Source organism: Arachis ipaensis, chromosome B08 (genome assembly GCF_000816755.2).
Source record: "Arachis ipaensis cultivar K30076 chromosome B08, Araip1.1, whole genome shotgun sequence".
Classification (NCBI taxonomy): Eukaryota; Viridiplantae; Streptophyta; class Magnoliopsida; order Fabales; family Fabaceae; genus Arachis; species Arachis ipaensis.
In genome coordinates, this window is record NC_029792.2 from 102,954,062 (window position 1) to 102,970,937 (window position 16,876).

The 16,876-nt window shown below is 32.4% G+C and overlaps 1 long non-coding RNA gene across 21 annotated transcripts in view; it reads left to right on the top strand.

The window, feature by feature from the left end:
- Positions 1,005-16,876, top strand: part of LOC107613375 — an 18,529-nt gene continuing 2,657 nt past the window's right edge. The window contains exons 1-7 of one of the 21 annotated variants that reach the window (XR_002352789.1): positions 1,005-1,269; positions 1,390-1,458; positions 1,979-2,081; positions 2,833-2,986; positions 3,115-4,216; positions 5,586-5,636; positions 12,854-12,911. This is a non-coding gene — a long non-coding RNA (uncharacterized LOC107613375). The other 20 variants (XR_002352785.1, XR_001614017.2, XR_002352791.1 and 17 more) reach the window with 20 other exon arrangements.

The window sequence follows — 16,876 nt, forward strand, 5'->3', positions numbered from 1 at the left end:
TGGCGGAACTACTTTTTAAACAAACACACTACAACCATTTATCATGTTTTTAAAGTACACATGTAGGTGTGGTGAATTTACCTTTTTACCCTACGTTTTTGTTGTATATGAGCAGCTATAACTTGTTACTTTCCTTTTTATTTTGTCATGTGTCAACAACTCCAGCTATACACTTGTCAAGCAAATAGACATGCACTAGTTGTCTTTTATAAATTAACTAGTGTGTTCCCCGTGCTTCGCGCGGGTTGTCCCATAATCTTGTTATTTTTTTAGTTTGATATTTAATGTAATATACACATAAAAATTTATATATAAAGAATAAATTTTATTTGTTTTTTAGGAGTTATTTTTAAATAACTTATATTTTATATATTATTTTTATTAGGTTTTATTAAGTTATTAATTGTTATTTTTTTATATTTATGTAAAATCATTATATACAAAAAAATTGTATATGAGAAATAGATTGACTNNTTAAATTTAATGTAAGAATCCATATATTAAATATTTTACGGTGTTATGTTGAACATAAATAATTATTAGTATTGGTTGTTTTATCTATTTAATATTATAAGATTTAGTTTATTTTATTTAGTTATTCTTTTGGTACTTAGAAGTTAGAACACACATATTTTCATAATAGAGATTTGTGGAGGCGTAATTAGTGTAAAACTTAAAGGTTTTATATTAGTATTAGTATTAATTAGTTAATAGAGCATGTGCAAGAATGTAACAAAAGTCATCAATACACATCAATGACTAAGGAAAATTGTAATATAAAAACTATAATTACGAATTTGATAAATTTAATAATATTAGTTAAGTAAAAGTTTCTAGTATTTGAATGTATAAGGATATGATTAATTGAATTTTGATTAATCACCTTTTTATTAAGAATAAAAAAATTTATAATCAAAAGCAAAAAAAAAAAGGATAAAGTTAGAATTAAATAATTTTGTATTTATTTGAAGCAAACACTTGTCCTTATGATGTGTCTTAAATGTTTACAGGTGTTAGTTGAAGAAGATCCACCCACCATTTTATTAAAATCCACTAACTCTTAATAAGAAGCATTCCTTCATAATTAATTATCCTACCTACTACATCCATCAAGAGAAACAAAAAGGCATAGAAAGATGCTGGCTAAAATATTCCTTCAAATTAAGCCTCCACCTATTTGATTTTTTTAGCTACTGACTATTTTCTTCGAGTAGAAGCTTTGTTGACTCAGAAGATGTTTAAAAAGTTCGAATTTGGGCATCGAAAAAGGTAAACTAATAAAGTTGTGTAAATAAAGTTTTGCGTAAAGACGATATTATTATCCTCTATGCATTTGTATAGTTTATTCAAAGCATTAATCCCCTTTCTTTTAATTTCCTAAAGAAGTAGATGCATCGGAGCTTCTATTTTAAAATGGGTTGAAGAAGTAGATGCATCGGAGCTTCTATTTTAAAATGGGTTTAATATGGGTTAGCTTTTCAGAAGTAGCTCAAGCTTGTATTGTTTTGTTGTTTTTAATTTATAAATTTATTTAATTTGTGCTTAATTTTTATTTTCTATTTTAGTTGATTATCTATTGATCGTACTTTTTATTTGTTATATATATCTATTTTTTTAGAACTGATGATAATTTTGTATTTTGGTTTAATTTATGGTAAATTTAATTTGAATCGGATACCATTATTTGATCTATGCATGCAACTATAAAACGGATTCCCTTTAAATATTTATGGAGGAAAAAACAATTTATCTTTATGATACTATGATGCTCAACATTAATTTGTGAGTATAAGTAGATTCTACATAGATACCGTGAATATTTAGATAATATGAATAATTTTAGGAATATTTTAAAAGTAATATTAAATCACCGTAGAAAGTAAATATAGTTAATATAATTAGTGATCTCTATACCAAGTTGATTAATCTTATTCTGGTTCTGCTAATAAATGACTAATTAATGGTTTGGATTTAGCAGGTTTGTGAAGTTGCAGCTTTCTTTGAAGTTATATGAAGTTGTAGAAAAACAGAAATCTTTTCGAAGAAAGAAAATTGCAATTATATTTCATCTCTATAATGAGGTTCATTACTTTACTTGTAATATTTATTACTTGATCTGAATGGAAACTTTGATGTGGCTAAAGTTCTAAGTTAAGAGTCTCAATGAGAGTTCTTAATGACTTGAAACATTAGTTTTTGGCGGAATAACTGATGTACCTCAAGGTATGTAGAAATACAAATATACATATACAATTATTGAGACTTATTTTTTCTTAAAATTTTAGGCTAAGAGTATGGATGTTGTTTGGGGAGAAACAGTTGGTGTGGATGGCCAATTGTGGCTTTTGTGTCGTATATTTTTGAAATTTCAGGATTCCGTTTTCTTTAGATTTACTTTTGAAGTTCATAGCGTTGATTATGAGAAATATATATATTTTGAACACCTTACTGTGGGAAAAAAAGATGCTCTCTTTTTTCTTTGTTTTGTATTTTTTATCTGCATCCACTCTATTTTTGTCACGAAGATATTCTTTTAGGATTTATGAGTGAAGTTTGCAAATGGATGATTGGAATAATCTGTGAATTGTAATTTTACAACTGTTTAGAAATTTGATCGCTTATTTTTTTGTGTATCACTATTTGTAATTGTAGCATCTTGTGATTTTGTATTATCCGTATGACAATTTTTGTTTTAGCCTATGCTTGCCAAATTCCTGAATTTTTTTGTGTGCATTAATCTGTGCATGCTCCCAGTATGTAAGCATTTCTATCTCAAGATTTCAAAATGAACACTCTATAATATGAATTTAAAAGAGTTTTCGTTGATGTCAGAATACTGAAGACAATGTGGCTATTGAAAGTTCAAAGGCTGCTGATGAAGCTGCTGAAATTGTTCTTAGTGAAATTATTCTGGCATCAAGGGTTCACTGCATAGTATTCACTGAATGAATTGCACAGACTTGATATTGGCACTACCATGGAAGAGGTACTGATCATAGCTTCTCATTAATATGCATGTATAATAAAATTGGAATGACTTCATTTTTCATAGGCTAATGATCTTTTTCTCTATGTATATTGTTGGTTCTAAACATTTGTTTCCTTTTCTGCCAGTTGTACGAATATTTCCATAAAGGTTCTCTCATCAGCAGGGGTGCGCTCAATAACATTTCATCCGGATGGAAGAATTGGACATGAAGATACGTTAAAGGTAAAGGATTGTGAAAGATAATATAATGTAGCACTTGAATAAGGATAAAAAGAGTCATTTAAAAGTGTCAAAATGATATATTGTTGATGTATTCATGGGAGATTGTTATCTATTATGATTCTGTTGATGTGAGATGGACAACACTTGATGATCTCTATATTAATGCGAAACATTTGGGATGCTCATACTACCAAAACTTTGTTCGAGTCGGGTAGCACATATATCGGTAGGATTATCTTTTTTCAAGCTGTTATTTTCAGTGGCAATTTTGTAAGTTTTTAGGTACCAAATTTTTTATTTTTAATAGAGATTTGAGAAATTACATATGTATTTATTAACTACTGTATAAAATTAATAAACAATTTGATTTGAGTTCTGAAATGATATTTTTTAGAATAATATGACATGTAGAGAAGAAAGGATAAAAATATTTGAATGTTATATCATTTTGTTTGACTAATTGGATCCAACATTAAAATATATTTGTGTTTTGAATATGCACCCATCATCACATTGTTAACGATTCTTAATTGATTAGTTGGGTTTTGATTAATTGGATTTAACACTAAAATATATTTATGCTCTCCTCTTTATTAATAAGTTCAATTGTTTTGAGTTAACAAACTGACACTTAATTCTAATTTATTTTTTGTTTTGCTCTAATAAAAAAATGGAAGTTTGAACTTATATTTCAGTAATAAGCTTCAATGTATAGTTATATGCATATCATTCTGGACTTACTTCAAAGTGCTAACATCGACAAATTGGGAGAGATTTGAGCCCTTATACTAAATCCAATCATTATGAGGTCGTGAATATTATATGCTCCACTTTTAATATACTTTTTCTTTTAATATTTAAAGTGAAAATCTGTTATGGCCCTTGGTAATTTTGCAGGAACTTTTCATATTTTTCTGATTAGAGGACTTGCGAGAGATAGTAAAATTCAAGAAGATAGTGTTCTAGAGGCTGAAGTTGAGATATTCATGAAGATTTAAGATCCAAGTGAGTGATTTGTATATTTATCCAAAAGTTTTATATGTTTTGGACATTGATTTTATATGTTATTTTGAACTTTGCATTAAGCCTTTATGTTAAAAGCTTTTTATCTTGATCCTTGGTTAGGGAATCAATTTTGCTTTTTTATCGGTGCCTATTATATCAACTGGGTGTACCTTTCATGTGTTTTTCATTATATTTTATTTAATTTTTAATATTTTTTATATGTATATTTTCTTTGTTACATTTTTTTATTTCTATGTTTTTCATTTTGGGACTGACTATGTTAAAAGTGTTAGGAATTCTATAAAGCACATTGACTTTAATTTTAATTTTTTGATGATTTTTTTAGTGTTCTTTTGATAACTTCTGCTAAGCCGTGTTGATAGAGACTGAATTTTTAGATGCAGAATAGGATACTTAATGACAATCTTCTAATTGGTGTTCAATTTCATAATGATTACTTAGTTGAGGAAATGAAATCTTCAAAAAATGAGTTGTCTCTTGTATGTCATTTGATTTTTCTTTCATAAGAATTTAATTATTGGGAAATATTCTTATTTCTTCTGATACGGTGAATCCCGCCCGTTTATATATTTTTAATTTCAATAAGAATTTACAAATGGTAGTTGATTTGTTTCAAATTCTGGAAAGATTCTTCTACTTCTTAAATTTAGTGAGCATTTCTTAAATTTAGTGAGCATTTTTTCTGTACGAATCTGGTACTAATAGGAGAATAACAGGTTGGTTTAGCAAGATATTCTTTTTCCACATCTTTTATTAAAGAATATAATCTTTTGTCATCTTTTAGCAAGATGTTCCAATAAGAATATATTGATTATATTTCTTGCATTTTGTTGTTGTTTTAGGACTTAGGCTCTTTAATTTGATGTACGAGTAATCTTAATTTACAATGGTGAAAAACTTTCTTTCATGATATTCATTAGGTTTTTTTCTTTTCTTAATGTCAATCCTTTTAGCCTCAAAATATTCAGTGGCTTAAAATTTATATATATTGCAAAATCACAATCTAGGCAACTATCTAGGCTGACAACGTTCAAGTTTCCCCTTGTTCACTTACCTAAGAATAAGGATAATATTTTCCTTATAGTGATTTTGATGATTTGATATTTTTCATGTTTATCTTTGTTATCTTTTAAGTACAAATATATTCATTTAACATTAGAAATCAAAATTATTGGTTACTGCAGTCTATTGCTTTTGCAAGTTTATTGGTTACAATGTTGCTATTGTTGCTAATCAATGATGTGTGACTCAAAGATCGGACAAAGAAAATATTTAAATGTAATTCTGATATGAATTTATTTTTCAAGTTCATAGATTTGATTATAAGTTGATTTTTTAATTCATGAAGACTAAAGTATCTTGTTGGGAGCAACCTCTATGATGGATGACCCAGATTGAGGTTAGTTTAACCTATTTAGTTTTTAATTTTGTTGTGTTATATCTCTTTTGTGATGATACTTGTATTTAGGGTGTTATCCTTATTATCGAGTAAATGTCAATTATAATTCATTTATCCTTTTTAGATATAAGACATATAATCTAACATGTGCAATCTAGGCATAGTTTCTTCCTTTTTAGTGGTTAAACATGAAAGTCTTAAGGAATAATTGGATTTAAGAAAAATGCTGCTAATGGTCATACTAACAATATGTCGGACAAAATAGTATTAAGTACCTGATTTGTGCATGGAGATAATTCAAACTGATTAGTGTCTTGAAGAAACATTCTCCACCATCAGACAAAGTGCTGAAGATCCATGATTCAACTTGATTACATTATTTCAAAATAACTCTAAAACTCATCTTTATATCAAAGATCATTGTTGATGCATTCAACAAACATTCCTGAAGACTTCTTTGAATACCACATTATCCGTCTCATTCTTTTTCTTCTCATCATGACTTAGTAGTATCTTAAGTCCTTCCTTGTTTGTGACTCTAGAAACTACAACATATAGCTGACCATGTGTAAAAGCAGGCTTTTTGAGTAAGAGCCCAACCTTTGACAATGATTGACCTTGACTTTTGTTTATAGTCATTGCATAAGATACCATTATAGGAAACTGTCTCCGTTGAAACTTGAATGGTATTCGATGATCGGATGGACTTAAAGTCATCCTTGGGATGAACACTCTTTGTCCTTTGTTTTTTCCTGTGCTGCTTTGTGCTTTTATGATGTGTTTTCCAAGCTTGGTGACAATTAAGCGTGTACCATTGCACAATTCTGTCGAGTGATCAATGTTCCTAAGTAACATTATAGGGGTTCCAACCTTTAATGTCAACTGATGGTTTGGAACACCCGAGCAATTGATTGTGTTCAGGAACTCAGGAGTGTGTATGGATGCCAGTAAATCATTATTAGACTCTGTTGGGCATGCCTTATCAGAACTATAATAGGTATGTGCTTCAATGTGATTTAAGCTCATCATGTGATTGTTTATTTCATCCACAATTTGCAATGTTGGTGCAAGTATCGCTCGGTCTTTTATGTGTTGATCAAGATTTTCTCCTGAAAATAGTTCTGGATAGGTTACCTTACAGATTGTCTCTATTGGGTCATCCCAATCCTTTACCAGAATGTCATCTGGGATTTCAATTCTTTCACCTGAATCTCTAGGTGTACCATAACTTCCATCACCAATACCTAGAATCCAATTAGCAAATTGCTTCAAGTCATGCGACCTTTCAGTGGAATCACCTACTCTCAATCTCATTTTTTTGTGAGGGTCAACAACTGACAGCTATTCCAAATATACGATGAGTTTATTGTGGCATTAACAATTTCTTGCCTAGTTCCTTTTGGGATCACTGGTAGTATTTGTCGAAAATCACCTCCAAAACTGTCTTTCCTCCAAATGGCTCCATTTCACTATTCACATTCTTGAATCTTAGAATGTCTCGCATCATCCTGTCAAGAGCTTCAATGCAGTACCTATTTACCATAGGAGCCTCATCCCAAATTATTAGTTTTGTTTTTATCAACAATTCAGCCAAGGCGCTCCCCTGTCTTATATTGCATGTGGAGAATTCATCCAAATTGAGTGGGATTGCAAAACGTGAATGTGCTGTCCTGCCACCGGGTAATAGAAGTGATGCTATCCCACTTGATGCAATAATGAGTACAATTTGTGATCGAGATCTCAATGCAGAAGCTAATGTTTGCCAAACAAAAGTTTTTCCAGTCCCACCATAACCATACAGGAAGAATACTCTACCTTTCCCACTATGAACTGCTTCCATTATTTTTTCGTATACCATCATTTGCTCATCTGTCAGTTTTTGCATATAAGTAATATGATTCGCGGCTAGTTTCCTTCTATCATACCGAAGTTCATCACAAATTAACCTGTTAATGACATCCGCTATTAGTTGATGGTTCGAACATTGACTCATATCTGGTACTGGCATTGGTGGGTAGTCTCTAAGGCTCTTGTTGTAACTGTTTAGCACATTTTCAATTTGTATGAGTGTTAGCTCCTTTAACTCATCGTCTGTAAGAACTAAATCTGCGTGCATAACAGGAAAATTCAAATCAGTACAATGTAATAACTCACTTACGTGTGGAAAAATTTCTCTATGACTTATATAAGCACTGCAATAGCCACGCTGACCATATTAAGTATTTGATTTGAGTTACCATTGTTAACACAATTTTCCAGGACAGGACAATTTATTACAAATTAAAAATGTTAGTCTAATTAGCATAAGAGCCTTCCTTTTTAAGTTAGTAATATATTTGTCAAAAATGCCTATCCCTCACCATCAATTGGTTATCCTTTTACTTTATTTTCTTATAAATTTATCGCAACTGTATTTTGATTAAATATTACACAATTATACAAATATACAGATTCATGCAAATTACTTCATTATTATATTGTGGTTGGTTGGAATACTAAAACTATTGTGATAGAATTTATTGATTAATTACTAAAATATCATTTTTTACCTATTGAGATAGCGAAAATATCTAATTATGATAATTGAAGTAACAATTGATACCTGGATTATCAAGTAGTCTTCTCTGCCTATGAAGTATGTCATCACATAGTAGAGTCTATGTCTTTTCCCATACATGTTCTGCCCTATCTATTGAATTAGAAAATAAAAGTGTTGCAAAGAGCTTTCTCAGATACGCTCCAGATCCCCAATGGCTAGCTTCTTCTATTGCATCAATATATTCCTTGTCATCATCTAGAAGACCACGTGCATAACATGCATCTTTAAATGATGAATAAACAACACCATCTATGGTTCTGATATCTTCATAGCAAGTTGGTCCCTTCACAAAATTAAGGATTAGTCTGAGGTAATAAATTTCACCCGAACCTGGAGGCACAAAGAAGATTCTTCCAATAACATTATGTGTTTTTCGAGGCGAGGCCACCCTATCTTTTGCTTTCCATACAAATTTTGTAGGGAGTTCTGCATATGTCAATGACCTAGCCTCCATATAATCCCTATTTACTTGAAACCATCCAATGAACATAGATTCCTTGACGGATGCTTGTTTCACCACATCATCTAAATTTTCATCGTCTTTAAATATCACATTTTGTTCATCGGGTAAGTGAAAACCTAATCTCACAATAGAAGGATCTCTATAATGGATGTTATACCCAAAAATTCTCTAGGCTGCTTCACATAGAGATATGTATCTACAATCATAATACATGCTCACTTCATCGTATTCATCCAACTCGGTGTTTGATGTAGCACTTTTATAGAATGAGGCTGTGACGAGGTCATGTCCTTTATTCACATATTTGAATAAATACTTTATTGACCTTGATTGGTTGCACCACTCAACATTTATATGAGCCCCATATCTCATAAGTAAGAGCCTGTTATGAGGGACCACATAACGGTTATCAAGGTCAATGCTAGACTTTTTAATTGTTCTTCCATCTTCCCTACGTCTATATATCGGATAACCTTCATCGTCGACGGTTGAGTTATCAATAAATCTCTTAGGGAAGTGACGAATGCATTTACCATCCTCCATACATGGTGAATCTTTCTTAACCAAACCACACGGGCCGTGCATCATGTGCTTTTTCACTGCTTCAAAGTAATCTGCATCTGTCTTCTTATCTGGTATCTCAGCTGATATAATTCTGTCAATGTCTTTTGCTATTGGATATTTGTCATCCTTATGGAGAAAAAGTAGTATATGTGCATGTGGCAATCCACGTTTCTGAAATTCAATTGTGTAAACAACTGCAAAATCCATTAATGAAGATTTAATTAAATAGTGTATGTATGTGTAATAATACATATATTGATAACATGAAAGGTTTCTAGTGACTGTGATTAGTAACACTAATGTAAAGTTAATTCTTTGCTTATGTGACATAATATGTATATTAGTAACTTTGATTAGTAAAAATTTACCTTCACTCACTTTCCCAAATATCTTGTTGGCTCTAATATCTTTAATTAGAGTATCTAGTTTTGCCTTGAAAGCTCTACAAACAATGTCAGGTCTATCTTCGGAATTTAACTTTCTGTTCTTTAGAAAGTCCTCAACCTCAGGCCACTTAGGATTGCATGTGAAGGTAATGAAAAGATCAGGATAACCTACCACCTTACAAATAGCCATTGCATCTTGATAATTCTGTATCATATATCTGGGACCCCCCGTAAATGAAAAAGGCAATATAATACGTTTGCCACATGATGATGGTGTTGTTTTTCCACTGAAAACTGCTTCCTTTATTCCCTTGTACATTTCACATCTGAATTTATCTTGCTCTTGACGTATATAGTTCAACCTGGCTTATTCAATCATAGAATATCCGTCAACCAAAAATTGTTGGAATAGTCTTCTTGCATATAAGAGGGGAGATCCATCAGCTAATCTTTCTTGAATCCTAAATGCGAAAAACTCCCTCATGGACACCTCTTGCCGTCCTTTCCCACCACTATGATTCCACTTATTAAGAAGTATATCTTCTTTGTAACCATCTTTCCCATAAGGAAATAACAAAGGATACTGTAATCCCAAATAAGCTAGATTGACTTGATTGATCCGTTGCAATCTTCCACTTTGTGTCTCAACTACAATGTCCCGATCAATCTTACCTATATCAAAATCTCCAACAATCAAAGCAGCCACTTCATCTGTTGAGGGCAAGTTATATCTTCTACCATCCTTTCTTCTTTTGCTGAGTAGTCTAAGCTTGATTGAGTTATTTGAATCCTTAGCAACTGAATCCCTGACCGTACGAAATGCCTTGACCAAAATATTATTGTCATCAAGCTTTTTTTCAAATCTCTTACAATATCTTCATGAATCTGCTTGTTCTCTTCACCCCTACGGCAGCAAGTCAAGTATAATATTATAATAGCAGCATATAAATTACAATATTTTGGCTATGAAAATTTTAATTAATAATGCGTTAAACAAAAGATGACAAACCTGATGGCAGCCATGCGGTTTTGGACTTCATTTTGTGTATCAAATACATATAATTGCGCAAATTTGGCCGTACTTCCTTCGGGTGGTATGAAACTACCCATTAAATGATAGTTCTCACCAACGAGAATGAAAGTTGGTGGTCCTCTGGAATTATTCCTGCCACGATCTATTTTCGCGCCCATGGATGTGAACTGGAACATGCTATTGTAAGATCTAATATTTTTACGAAAATGCTTGCTCTTTGGACCATTACCATATAACAACTCATACAACACTTTAGGAGCTTCTTGTAAGTGTGGAACTTGAACTTGTCTTCCTTTACAACATAGAGTGAATTTAGGTTGGCTTGTGTTATAATTTTTGTTTGACTTTTCGTCATACCAGAAAAGAGCATTACAATGCTCATATTCATACATTGCATCCCCCATGTGTAAATACTCTGGAAGCAGCAAGAAGGGTTAATTCAGTCGATACGATATTATTAGGAAGATCTTAGATTTTTTATATTTGTATCAGTTAAACATGTTTTATCTAGTATGTACCGCCTTCTCTAGATTTTATTTTTTTAGTGGTATTGGAAGATCTTAGGCCCGATCTTGTTCCTGCATCATTTTAAGAAATTACACAATGTTAGTTTTATATTGATGAATTTATTGATAATTGACACCTTCTTATTAATAGGAGGATACATCTAAAATAACAAACAATTGTCCTTACCACTTTCGAACAAATCATAAGCATTGAAAAGTACAATCCACAACTAAGAAAAGTGATTGGTTGAGTATGATTTTAATTTCATGGCTAATAAGTATGAATACCTTGTTTAAAAGAATTAAGTATGAATACCTTCTTTGAAGATTCTGGTCTCATTTTGTCTTGAAGCATTTAATTTCAACCTTCTGCTCCTCCTAGCATTTCTAATTTCTTCTGTTTGGTTTGATAGTTTTAGTACACATATAGGCAACATTATCTTCATAAAAAAGAAGTATGGCCTCATTTATATTTTAAAAAATAAGGATGGTCAGTGTTCCATGTACCTCGTGCATAGTTCTTCTGTTGTGTTGTATTATCCGCCATACTATTCACACTAATAGTGTTTGATATTTTTGTCTTGGTAGATTGAACTGAGTCCACTTTACATTGAATTATTTCTGGACCACTTGAATCTGTATTTTGAAATGCACTGTCTCCATCATTAACTGTAATTATCTCTTGCATAATTTAAAGTAATAATATAAAGCATGATGTCATTTGACTTACATTGAATTGTAGTCTAATCCATGTTGCTTTGGTTCGATGTAGTTATAGCTGGTGTACCTGTTAATCATAAATAGATCTCTCTTTAATTGAGATACAGATTGGTTCTCTTTAGGAGCACCCAAAACCTGATTATCTATATATGATTTTAGCAATTTAGGTTGAATCTTATCTGGTCATACAAAATAAATTTTACCTTCCTTACTTTGAGATACACTGGTATTTTTTGTTGAGCTCGTTTCGATGCTCTTTTTATCGTAGCATGCTTTGCAAAGTCTGAATATCCAAAAGTTAATTTGTTTACCTGATATGTACTGGCAGATAAGTGTTTGGTGAATTATTTACAATGTATTTCATTACCAATCATTGGAATTTCTCGTGCTAATGTATCGGTTGATATGTACATGCACAATGCGGTATTCCACACTATCTTCCAAATACCCAAAGGCATAAAGAGATACAACGTGACAGTAGTGCTTGCTAGCTTCGTCTAGTGCAAAATGTCTCTTTCCCGTGAGGGGATTCCACATAAGTAGCCTAGAATTGAGACCCCCATGGAAATCCTCAAGCAAATGACTCCATGGTCGGAGCCTATGATCGAGTAGAAGCCATAATGGTTAATTTCTATCGGCACATTGAAATTAAATTGCCGCCCAGTATCAACTGAGGCTCGAACATACCACATTGAGTTTTGATCACTTGGGGGGACCCAATGCCGACAATGACGCTTCGGTCTCTGTCTTTGGTTTCCTTATAGTTTTTCTTGATAAATAAGTTGGTGCATAGTTGATGAGCGGATAATTTATACGCTTTTTGACATTGTTTTTAGTATGTTTTTAGTAGGATCTAGTTACTTTTAGGGATGTTTTTATTAGTTTTTATGTTAAATTCACATTTCTGGACTTTACTATGAGTTTGTGTATTTTTCTGTGATTTCAGGTATTTTCTGGCTGAAATTGAGGGACTTGAGCAGAAATCAGATTCAGAGGTTGAAGAAAGAACGAAAGCATCTCCATTCGCTTATCTGAAATTCTCACCAATGAATTACATAAGTATTTCTATCCCTATTCTATTAATTATTATTCGAAAACACCATTATCAATTTATATCTGCCTAACTGAGATTTGCAAGGTGACCATAGCTTGCTTCATACCAACAATCTCCGTGGGATTCGACCCTTACTCACGTAAGGTATTACTTGGACGACCCAGTGCACTTGCTGGTTAGTTACACGGAGTTGTGAACCATGGTCTTGGCATCATGTTTTTGGCGCCATTACCAGGGAAAGAAAGAGCGATGAATTTTACATAATTAAAATGTAATCACGATTCCGCGTACCAAGTTTTTGGCGCCGTTGCCGGGGATTGTTCGAGTATGGACAACTGACGGTTCATCTTGTTGCTCAGATTAGGTAATTTTCTTTTTGTTTTCTCTTCAAAAATTTTTCAAAAATCTTTCAAAATTTTCTCCTTTGTTTTCGAAAAAAAAAAATTTTTTTAAAAATAAATATTTTCAAAAATATATTTTTCTTCAAAATTTTTAAGAATGAATTCTAGTGTTTCATGAATCCTGTTGAAGCCTGGTTGGCTGTAAAGCCACGACTGTAGGGCATGTTAGGCGTGTCATGTCTGGATACATACTAAAGCTTGGCTGGTTATTAAGCCATGCCTGGCCCTTTGATTGGAGCTTTAGAGCATAAGATTCCTGGAATTCATATTAAAAATTTTGGAATCCTTATTTTTCTTTTTTTTTAAAATGATTTTCGAAAAATATAAAATAAAAATCCAAAAAAAAATCATAAAATCATAAAAATCAAAAATATTTTATGTTTTTGTTTGAGTCTTGAGTCATTTTATAAGTTTGTTGTCATTTGCATGTGCATCTTGCATTTTTCGAAAATTTCATGCATTCATAGTGTTCTTCATGATCTTCAAGTTGTTCTTGGTAAGTCTTCTTGTTTGATCTTGATGATTTTTTGTTTTGTGTTGTATGGTGTTTTTCATATGCATTCTTGAATTCTTAGTGCGTAAGCATTAAAGAATTCTAAGTTTGGTGTCTTGCATATTTTCTTTGCATTAAAAATTTTTCAAAATTATGTTCTTGGTGTTCATCATGATCTTCATAGTGTTCTTGGTGTTCATCTTGACATTCATAGCATTCTTGCATGCATCACATGTTTTGATCTAAAATTCTCATGCATTGCATCATTTTTCTTGTTTTTCTCTCTCATCATAAAAATTCAAAAATCAAAAAAATATCTTCCCCTTTTTCTCTCATCAAATTCGAAAATTTGGATTGACTTTTTCAAAAGTTTTTAAAATCAAGTTGTTTCTTATGAGTCAAATCAAATTTTCAATTTGAAAATCTTATCTTTTTCAAAATCTTTTTTTCAAAAATCTTTTTCTTATTTTTAGATCAAATTTTCGAAAATAACAATAACAATTAATGTTTTGATTAAAAAATTTCAAGTTTGTTACTTACTTGTTAAGAAAGATTCAAACTTTGAGTTCTAGAATCATATCTTGTGATTTCTTGTGAATCAAGTCATTAATTGTGATTTTAAAAAAATTCAAATCTTTTTCAAAAACTAATTTCAATCATATCTTTTCAAAAATATCTTCTTATCTTACCTTTTTCAAAAAGTTGGTTTCAAAATATCTTTTCTAACCTCCTAACTTCTTATCTTTTCAAAATTTATTTCAACTAACTAACTAACTTTTTGTTTGTTTCTTAACTTTTTCAAAACTACCTAACTAACTCTCTCTCTCTAATTTTCGAAAATATCTTCCCTTTTTTTCAAAAATTTCTTTTTAATTAACTAATTATTTTTATTTTTATTTTTGATTTCAAAATTTTTCGAAAATTACTAACCTTTCTCAAAAACTATTTTCGAAAATCACTAACCCTTTTTCAAAAATTATTTTTGAAAATTCTCCCTCTCCCATCTTATTCTATTTACTTATTCATCTACTAACATCTCATCTCACATCTCAACCCTCCTCACAGTTGTGTTTCTTCCATTACATTACATTCTTTGTCTCCCCCTCTTCTTCTACTCACACAAGGATCCCTATACTGTGGTATAAAGGATCTCTATTATTATTATTATTTTTCTGTGCCCTCTTCTTTGTCATATGAGCAGGAGCAAGGATAAGAACATTCTTGTGGAAGCAGATCCAGAACCTGAAAGGACTCTAAAAAGGAAACTAAGAGAAGCTAAATTACAACAATCCAGAGATAACCTTTCAGAAATTTTCAAACAGGAAAAGGAGATGGCAGCCAAAAATAATAATAATGTAAGGAAGATGCTTGGTGACTTTACTGCACCTAATTCCAATTTACATGGAAAAAGCATCTCCATTCCTGCCATTGGAGCAAAGTTTAGAACTCAAGGATCTCCCTCTGCAACCATGGAGAGGAAGCAGAAAAAGCTTCTCTCAAAGCAGAGGCAACCAGAGCCCCCACAGTCAAACTCTAAGTTTGGTGTTGGGAGGCCACAACCAAACTCTAAGTTTGGTGTTCTAACTATATTTTTCTTAGTTATATGTCTTTGTAGGTTCATGATCATATGGAGTCACAAAATAAATAGAAAAATTGAAAACGGAATCAAAAACAGCAGAAGAAAAATCACACCCTGGAGGAAGCACCTGCCTGGCGTTCAACGCCAGAACAGAGCATGGTTCTGGCACTGAACGCCCAAAATGGGCAACATCCTAGCGCTGAACGCCCAGAACAAGCATGGTTCTGGCGTTCAACGCCAGAAATGGCAGCAAATGGGCGTTGAACGCCCAAAATGGGCACCAACCTGGCGCTGAACGCCCAGAGTTGTGTGCAAAGGCATTTTACATGCCTAATTTGGTGCAGGGATGTAAATGCCTTGACACCTCAGGATTTGTGGACCCCACAGGATCATCCCAGGATTTGTGGACCCCACAGGATCCCCACCTACCTCATCATCTCTCTTTCCATTCATGATCATCCCTTCTGTTTTCCATTCACCACTCACATATATACACACATCCCTCCATCTCCTCCATATCTTCTTCTTATTCTTCTATTCTTTCTTCTATTGCTTGAGGGCGAGCAACATTCTAAGTTTGGTGTGGTAAAAAGCATAGCTTTTTTGTTTTTCTCCATAACCATTGATAGCACCTAAGGCCAGAGAGGCCCTGAACTCTGAGTTCCTATAGATGCCAATCATTCTGAACTTCCATGGATAAAGTGAGATGCCAAAACTATTCAAGAGGTAAAAGGCTATAAGTCCCACTCATATGATTGAAGCTATGTTTCATTGATAGTTTGAAATTTGTAGTATATTCTCTTTTTTTATCCTATTTGATTTTCAGTTGCTTGGGGACAAGCAACAATTTAAGTTTGGTGTTGTGATGAGCGAATAATTTATACGCTTTTTGACATTGTTTTTAGTATGTTTTTAGTAGGATCTAGTTACTTTTACGGATGTTTTCATTAGTTTTTATGTTAAATTCACATTTCTGGACTTTACTATGAGTTTGTGTGTTTTTCTGTGATTTCATGTATTTTCTGGCTGAAATTGAGGGACTTGAGCAAAAATCAGATTCAGAGGTTGAAGAAGGACTGCTGATGCTGTTGGATTCTGACCTCCCTGCACTCAAAATGGATTTTCTGGAGCTACAGAACTCGAAATGGAGCGCTTCCAATTGCGTTGGAAAGTAGACATCCAGGGATTTCCAGCAATATATAATAGTCCATACTTTGGCCAAGAATAGACGATGTAAATTGGCGTTCAACGCCAGCTTTCTACCTAAATCTGGCGTCCAGCGCCAGAAAAGGAGCCAAAACCAGAGTTGAACGCCCAAACTGGCACAAAAGCTGGCGTTCAACTCCACAAAAGGACCTCTACACGTGCAACACTTAAAGCTCAGCCCAAGCACACACCAAGTGGGCCCCGGAAGTGGATTTATGCATCAATTACTTACTCAT